Here is a 10,291-nt window from a genome sequence, read left to right on the forward strand (position 1 = left end):
TATGTATTATTTATAAATATACCTTTCTTTAATATATTCATTCAACTGAATTAATGTTACGAGTAATGTTGAAAATGTTTGCATTCAATTAAAGTCCCCTAGTGTAGATTTTTAAAATCGAGATATTTGTATAGACATACCTTGTAGTTCTATCTCAGATTATAAAATAAAAAGCAGGCGGAGCAAATAGAGTGAAGTAACAAAAGCGAATGAAATTTCCCAGTAGTACGAAACGTAGTCTTTTTATAAATACATCAATAATTAATAGGTAATTAAACTGGCAATATTTTTGATTCTGATTTGATTGAACTCAAAACTCAAACTCAAATTTCTTTATTCAATAAAGAAGCATTACACTTACTTATTGATAGTCAAATGAAACACTACCACCGGTTCGGAAAAAAACACCCTGACCTGAGAAGATCCGGCGAAAGAAACTAAGCGGGTCTTTTTTTGTCTATTTTATTATTGATATTACACAATTGAATATGAATAGAAATAGCCAGGAGCCTGCAATATTGAGAACTGTTACAAATAAAAGTCAAATATAACATGTCATAATGTTGTCATAATATTCCAAGATAAAGAAAAATAAAATTGTAACCCTTTTTATAAATCATTAAATGACTATTTAATATCATTTATTTATTGATTAACATTTTTTTCCCCTTGAAAAAAAAAAACACCTATAGTTTTTGAGAGTTTTAAGTAGCTTCATCGATTGCTGTTTAATCGGATCATTTTAAGTCAAGGAAGAGAATGTAATGTGCTCAGGGATAACAGGATCGGTACTTTAAGATCTTCTTAATATATTTCATTACAAGTTACAACAATTTACAAGATCCAATTATGAGCAAACTTATAGTTTGCGTAAATAACGTTTAATTACATGATATTTAAGCAGAATATCTGCTTGCAATGTGTAATGAACATTAGGCCTTATTGGTTTGTAAGCTGATTAAATTTGGTCCAATAGATGTACACTTATGTGAATTTAGCAGATGTTTGATGAATTTAGATGTCCATGGGCGGAGGTAGTCACTTTTCATCAGGTGAGCCTCCTGCTCGTTTGCCATATCTAACATAAAAAAAAAAAAATAAGTTAGGTGTATTGTAATAAATAAAATTTTACTCAAAAATAATTCGAAAAAAGTACATTGTGATTTGTTACTTCAATTACCTATCGTTACTCTAAATCTTATTTCATATATATTTTTGAAGATTATTAAAATATATAAATAAAATGGTGCTCAGATGATTTTGAAATTTATACTATTTACCAAATAAAATAAAATGTATTTTCTTAATTTAATTTATTCAGTTTGTCGAAGTATATGTGTATTTTTACAAATATGACAATATTTTACTAAAGTTAAACACGAAAATATTGTCTTTATTTTTAATAAAGAGAATATTTTCGTGTTTAACTTATATTATAAAGCTAAAGAGACATGTATGGTAGAACGCAGTAATTACAGATTTTCGTTACTAATTTCGCGCTACATATTCAGTCTGTTTATTGAGATAGGACTTTCAAAGTTTTATTTTGGATACAGCCCATTCGGTCTAGTACGAATTTAGTATTCTAGTAGACTTATAACCTCATTAAATATGAAGAAACCGGAATCTAGTATACAATTTGTTATAAGATTATTGAAAATGTGTTCTTTATTGGATAACAAATAATAAATAAACTTACAAGTAACAACCATGTAATATCATAAACGCTTATTAACACTTATTATGTTTGTTAGTTTAAAATATTTATTTAATTCAATAAATTGCATATGAAGATTAAATTATGAATAGCCTTAATTTGATTTGAGAACGAGCTGCCTCTCACTTCGTCCGAGTGAAATAGGATTTGTATTTATTTCCTAAACGCAGTGCCACCTAACGGATCCAATTCAATCATACAAAGACCCACTGAAAATCGCATATCGAAATCAGTTCAACTGTTTTGGAGGAGTGCAGTTACATACAAACGTAGAAAAGATAATATGTATTTAAATAAAGATATACAAGGGATTTTAAAGTTGTTATTAATTTGACCTTGAATATAGTTTTTTTTCAGAATTTTTTTAGCGTTCGATATTGTTAATTACTAGATATTATAAGCTCGAAACAAAATGAAAATGTGAAACGAGCATACATAATCCAAAATTAATGCGAGCGAAACTACCGCGTAATGTCATAAATATACAGATTTTTATAAATATGATAAATATTAAAAACAATTTATATATTTTTTCGTAATTCTCATTCAAAATAAAGCCTGTAAAACAATGATTTGCATATTTCATATTATTGATATAATTAATATTGCATTTATAGTCTGTAATTTATTTTAAATGACTTACATGCGAGTTTGTAGGATCAACGGACCAATTAAACTATGTTAGTACTTATTAATAGACTGTCGGTTTGCTTTGTAACGGCATCCGACCTTGACTATTCAGCAATAAGATATAATTCAACTATAATTTGTATAAACTATAAACTGTAGATAAAACTGTCAATAAAATATGTCGTTAACGCTTCTTGAAAATAAAATTTATAAATCATTGATAAGCCGTGGCCAAGTTATAGAACATGTCGATTTTTTAATATATTAGTCATAGGTATAAATCTGAACAAGTATAAATTATTATTACTGTGCTTATTTTGGGTTTAAATTATTGGCGGTGATGAAGATACGTGTCGGTTGAAATTCTGACACAGTATCCTCCAAACCGTACAGGGGCAATTCGAAACTATATAGTTCTAAATAGTTGTCTAGATTTAAGTTAAAAAATACCTTAGTCATATACCAGTAGATATCATCTTCAGTCATAGCCTTCGTCAGGTTCCGTAGTCGTTCTATTAGGCTGATAAAACATCTATCGTAGGAAACACACACGGATCTAAGAAACGGATCTCCGGCTCATCTCAGCGTTTAATAGTCGCTGCGTAAAAAATCTTAGCGCATAAATTATTTCTAAAAGACATATATACATGTTGAGAATTATTTTTAATGGCCTTAAGTCGTTAGTCATGTGATTCAAATTATACCATATATTATGAAATAATACATGTAATCAATTCGTATACCTATATTTTTTAATAATTATTTTTTACGATAGTAAAGTCAAAAGAAGATATTGATATTTTAAATATATTCATAATTTTATTAAGCTATTTCATTATTTGTTATGAACGTTTATTATGATTTTTTACTGACCTATTCCCAGCGCAACTTCGATCCTTCCTAGCCAGCTCGATCAACTTGTCATGAAGCGAGCTATGCTTAGAGTATATTTTTATAGGATAAAATCAGCAACATCTTTAGATTATCTGGAGAAGAACCCGAGTAACCGAAATAGCTTGCTAAATAGACCGAAGTGGCAGTTGCAGTAGTTGGTTACGTATGTCGAAGAACCAATGGACACTGCCGCAGACGAGTCCTATAGTGAAGACTGCAATTCGGCTTACGCAGCAAGGTGCATCGAGGTTATTTCTTGGTAAAATGTTAACTAATTTTAAGAAAAATAATTTATTTTTGTCCATATTTAATGCTGCATCAAGCGAATAAAGGATTATATTAAAATGGAAATAAAAGTAGAGGCCTAAAGACATCCGCGCTTTCTTGAAGCTAAGGAAACGAAGATTACATTGCGAATCATATACGGCATAGCATTCACAGTCGCTTTTAATAGCTACTTATATTAATGACAATGTGCATAAAGTCGCCGATGTACATTAGTAAATTAATTTGCAGATAAGGTTTTTTTAATTTTAAATTCGGAGATAAATATGAGAAAATTAAAATCCTAAATAAAAACCAATTCAAGTACCTAAATGACTGTAAATAAATTTTAAATCTAAGTAAGTAAATAATTTAAAGTCAATTTTTTCATTCAGATTTAAATGGGATCAAACGACAAGAATATCCTCTCTAATAAAAATATATATTTCCAAACGGTTCATTAATAACGACGTTCCGTGGAAAATAAAAAGTTCGAATTGATAACCACCTCCTTTTTTGAAGTCGGTTAGTAAAAAAGTAGCTATTGGATTGCTACGCAACGCGAGGGGACTCAATTATTTCCAATAAATAATTATATGCATTTGTCTTTCGTTTGTATTTAAAACAAAGGAGCTCTATCGCTAAATCAAACGTGGAGGTGGAATTCACACCAGCACTCGACGACTAGTAGTTAATAACTTACGAGCATACATTGTTATAAAATACGTATATTTAGTTATGTATGATCAATGATTGTATGCTAATACAGCATGCTTCGCGGGACATACAGCTAAAAAGGATTTGGCGACCTTATGCATAAAATTACGCAAGACGAGTAATGTAGGGAAAATGAAAAGCCTCGAAAGTCGTGCACTTGAATGGGTACATTCATGGTTTTTAAATAACTATTAAATTGAAGTGATGGAACCTTCTTAATTTATTATAATAATTAAACTAATAATATGTTGACGCACACCACTTTGTAAGTATAAAAATGGATATGAAGTTTTTTGATTTTAGTAGGTATAGGTATTTCGTGATAGCGTCGTTTTATAATCTTGAAAATCTTGTAGGTACTGTTCTGGTTTAATTGAGGAGGATTTTTACCGTGAATATATTGATCAACAATATAATTTATAATGAAATGCAAATCTATTTTAAAATATTTTTTCTTTTTAATCATTTATTAAAATCAGTAAGTCGACATATATTTTTCCAATTCCTAGTTTAATATTCAAGACTCATGATCAATTGTCAAATAATAACAAATCGGGGAAAATGGTCAAAAATGTTGGTAAAACTTTATATTATTTAACAGTATTGAGCCATAATTTAGGTAGAAAATCCATTTGCGATTTATCATTGTATATACTTCTACTATCTTACATAATATAATTGTCAAAATCAAATAAAAAATAATGAAGCAGGTTATTTCGTTTTTTCATTACTCAAAGTGATTACTTGTAAAAATAATACTATGAAAGGTATGCGTTAACGTTTTTATTGGAATAAAGTAATGTATATTTTATTCTAATAAATACAAACATTAATAAATAGTTCAAATACATAATCATTAAGTACCTATAAAGTTTTAATGTCAGCAGTAATTGTCATACTCTGATACATCATATTACACAATCCTTTAATTAAGAATCTCATTTATCGTTAAATCAGGACTTCTTTTGTGCATTTATTACTACTTACTTGTCTAGTCCTCTTAAAACAGTTGCCTAGCGTCATTGTGTTCTTCATGGGAAAGGTATTGTTCAACAACAGTGTTACAATTTTGTGGAAAATGTGCGATCTTAAAAAATGTATAATTAACTATGTTACCGTGTCATATTATTTAAATTCAACATTAAATGTTTATACTCTTCTTTATCCAAGCATATAACAAAATTAAACTCCATGAACTTAACTCTTTCGTAATGTTATTAGATTTATATCAATTTAGAAATAAAACAAAGCTTATAATAGAAGCATTTGGCAATGTTATGTATTTCAACATTCTAACTCGATTTTGGTATAATGTAAGAACCTCTGTATCAAGCACGATTGTTGATATCTAACGACATGACATGATGTTCACTAATAATGAAATTTGCATAGCAACAAGTGATGTTGCTCTCACCTTCAGGATTTAAATTCACTTAATTCGCAATAATTATATGAGTATTTAAACAAAACTGAGCCTGTAAATATAAGATTGCTTTTATTTTTGATTTGTGCAAGAAAATTTATAATCTTTTCAAAAGTATAATAGATTAAAAATTTATGAAATATAGAATTTGAATTTCTGCATATTGCGATAACAATAAAAGTTATTGTATTTATCGTTGGAGTTTTTTTTTATATTTTACGATAATTTATTCCTTGCAAGTCATTATTTACTACGCCTTTTTATAAAATAGTTTGGCGAGAGGTGAAATAATCAACCTGGTAGTAAGTCGTCACCGTCGCCCATAGACTGTCGCTGTAAGTCAATGCGTTACCAACCTTGGGAACTAAGTTGTTATGTCCTAGGTATCAGTGTGGTGTAAATACAATTTATATGTATTGAGATCCACTTATAGCCCGTCTTGTTATGTACAAAGCCATAGATAAAATAGAAGTAATTCATAATAATGTCATTGCAAGACACTGTTGACGGCGGTGGAAGGGCTTTCGAGAAGGTGAAGCCATAAAAGTGTAGTATGTGTGTCTTGTGTATGTATATCAATATCGTTACAAAATAATAAAGAGTGAATTCACTCAGTAATGGGTAGCTAAACTACGACTAACAATCATAGTTTAGCTTAAGACTGTCGATCCCGAGGACCAAGGATTAATTCCGGGGTCAGAATTTATAAAGAAATATATTATGTATATACTTTCAGAACATCTCAACAGCAGCACAAAGTTAAAAAGTTGCTAATGTTTTACACTTCTATGCCTGACACATGAGTCCTGCGCATTATTCTATCGTGTCGAATTGCCATACCATCAGATTATAATAATGAGGACAGAGGATTCAAGGTTCCTATGTTATTACATTTATCCATTGCGTAGTTTGATTATATTTTGTAAACGATAAAATTATAAATATATATCTTATAGTTAAACTTAAGAAAAATAGTTCCAAACAGACAGATGGCCTTATCAGTCAATCTACTACTTTTTACTGAATATTTCATATTTTTTTATTACTTTTTATAATTCCCCTTTACAAAATAATTCTTATGCGTTAAACGTTATAACAGAGTAATTATGGAATCGGTACGCTTATATCAATTTGCCAAGAATGTGCGTTATTATTCTACGCATAATGCAACGATCGGCGGCAAGCTTTGCATACCAAACAAATAAATATAAGTTAACAGCTGAGCGCGAATCCAAGAAGTACAGATGATGAATTTCCGTAGTAACTATATAATTAAAATATATAACAGTTTGATACTGGCATCGCAGCTTTGACTACAAATAATAATAATAACAAAAGTAGCCAAGTAGAGAGTGTTACAAAATATCTGACTCAGACCAACCCAAAATAAGTTAATATTAGAGCCAAAAAGTTTTTATTATATTTTTTGGTATATTGGTCATATTAAACATTTTATGGTAATTATTATTAATAAAGTTTCATTAAATCAGATGGTTCTAATTTAATATTATATTTTTTTAATGTACTAACCTGTTAAGCTTTAAATATTTTAATGTAATATGCTCCTAATAAATTAAAGAGTTTCTACAGTGGTAAATAATTGTAGAGTTCGAACAGTCTTTGCGTTTTAATTTTATCGTTCAAAATTGTCGAAGATTGAGAAATGTTTACGAATTCTAAAAGGTCTAAATAAAGTACCTATACCCTGTACAAGACAGCTCGATCTTTTTGACAGATGTAAATTTTTCTGAACGACATTACTTTGCAACCACGAACATATTATTTTCTTAATTTAATGATTTTAAAAATTGTAAAACTATTTTAAAAATATATATATAATACAAAAGTTCCTACAGATTCAAGCATTATCCGAAAATTTTGAGACTTTTTCTATTATATATTTTTGCTTCAAAGTAAAATTTAAATAGAAACACTGAAAATAATAGACGCTTGTACAATGTTATATCGGTCGGATGGTAGGGACGCGAATTACAGGCAGTAACTGCCAAAATTTCGATTACAAAAATCCTTATTAAAGATCATTGTTAAGTTATTGTTACGAACGGGGGTCCTTTTTGTTGGGGGCTCTTTGGCTAGTGGTTGGGGTGTCTTTAGCTGGTATAACTCTTTTTAGAAAAATAACTTAAAAAAAATTAAATTCTAACTTGAATTACGCATTCCATCGTTCAATCGACTGTTATATAATATGTTATATTTTCTGTTTCTCATCGCTAGCCCGTCTGTCAAAAATATCGAGCTAACTTTAACAGGGTATAGTTATTCTAATACTCTTGCCCTATTTATGCAGTGCACATAAAAAATGCGGATGTTTCATTTACAATTCAATAAGTTTTGAATTCAAGATGCATATGTAATTGTTAATTTTACATCTTAAACAAATGCAAGTATTCGCACTATATACACATAGACATAAATAAATTGTATGTATATATTTTGTTGACACAGATCGTGCTCACGGGTTAAATTGGATTTAACCGTGCAATGTTGAGCACGAGCTCAGTGTGAAGTGATGTCTTAATTTTTCATGAGTGTAAATATAACATATATCCTATGAAAGCTTGATACTACTCGGATTAGAACAGCTGTTTATAATTTAGCATATTTCGACATTTTTAACTGGAGTTTAGTATACGCTGGGACCTCACGCGTATACCAAAAGTTCTATACATAGAGTCAATCTATGAGGACCTATAATTTGCCAAAATTTGTGTTTCAAAAAATTGTTTTTAGCAATATTCTAATGGAAATTTAACTATAGTTTTATTTCGCTGTTTCGACTTTAATAAGTTTCATGAGTCCGATAAAAATACTTTATTTAGGTATGTTTATATGATAAATTAAAATACAATTAAAAACATCTATAAAGCTTTACAAGATCAAGAACAAAAAAAAAATGATGAGATTTTAAGTTGTCTTTTTTATCATAACAATAGTTAACTTCAATAAACATTTATGCAGGATGTAAATAAGATGCAAGCACTCATTCATCATAACATATTATCTTTTCGAACCTCTTATTATGATAAGTACACTTATTCGCAAGTAATCTTTGAAAGTAATTATGCTTTGCGGAGACTTATTCGTAATTTTAAATAGTTTTTAAAGCACGAACTAGAAGAAGCTAATTGACGAGCCACGATGCGATTGTTTTGGGACATTGAGGCTGTAATGATTGGACCGACCTTAGCCTGCTTGCCCGAGCGTCTCGCACCTGACTGATAGCAATGTATTTTTCAAATCGTTCACGCACTAAGATGACATTACTCTTTGCCACAACGCTAAATTTGCGGTTTAGCAAAGGTCGCAACAAGTTTGTTATATTCAAAATCCTATATATTTTACAAAACTAATATTAGTAAAAAAAATCTGGACAGATTTAGAACGCTAATATTTTATCAAGGTAATTGTTTAATCAAGTAATAAGTACAAATATGTAGATAAGTATGTTAGTCAGTGAACGACCTCTAACTTTTTGTTCCACGATGTCCAACGCAAAAAGAATTAGTAATTGTTGCTATCTTTAAGCACGGCTAGGGAATGGAGTATTGCGTAAAAAAGCTTCGGGCGATAGCTAAAATAAAGCAGGTATAATATTAAAGGTCATTCAATCGACCCGTTATCGTGACTTTACGACCATTTAAATTACTGGCATACGACCAGAGGACCTTTAATTCATAATCGTATTAATATGCCATAGTCATTGCTTAAATTGCGTTTTATATATAGAGGCCACTGATCCGATTCTTACGTTTATTGATGCAAACTGCCGAGACCTCAGTAAAGCACATCGTTTATTAATAACCAGGGTCTTTGGATCGGATGCGCCATATGAACGGCTGATAATATAGTTATATTCGTAAAAGTGCCTTTACGCACACAAGTGCACACACACATTATCAAAAGGCCTTACACGCGGCCTATATGCAACCATTGTCACGTGGCTCATTATCACGATAAGCCTCGTCGACTCCTAATTTGAACAATCGATATTGTACGTTATCATAACGAAATGCGTCTGCTGAGCCGACTTTATTTTCCTTTGACGTTTAAGCAAAGAGTATTGCAAAAGGTTATTTAATAAAGAAGTATGAGATTTATATTTTTTTAATTGTTACTTACACCTAATTACAGAATGGTGTTGTAATATTATTTTGAATTAAAACAAAATCAACATTATTTAACAGAAGCTTATATGTAAACGGATATAAAACAAAGAGAAAAAATATAGTCCTGATGATGTAGGTATATTTGCATTTATTATAAGAATGGCACCTGACATAGCCATTAATTCAAACACAGTTCAAATATACTACTCATATTTTATCATCTTATATGTGTACATAAATTCAGACTAACTACCAGAACCAACTTCGTATGGGTTATATAAGAATTATATTTATTATATATTTTTGTTAAAGAAAATACCTCGAACCCGATGGCAGCGATCCACCTACTTAGTTTAATTTAAACAAAACTAACTCGAAAACGCACAAAAAAATCACCATAATCTTTCCAGATGCTTCGGAGTTCAGTCATATACACATAGAACAATTATACACCTAATTCCATAAACAATTGTATGGGCATAAAAGCGACGTTATATAGCTTAAATATTTCAATTGCAT

Source organism: Vanessa tameamea, chromosome 4 (assembly GCF_037043105.1).
Source record: "Vanessa tameamea isolate UH-Manoa-2023 chromosome 4, ilVanTame1 primary haplotype, whole genome shotgun sequence".
Lineage (NCBI taxonomy): Eukaryota > Metazoa > Arthropoda > Insecta > Lepidoptera > Nymphalidae > Vanessa > Vanessa tameamea.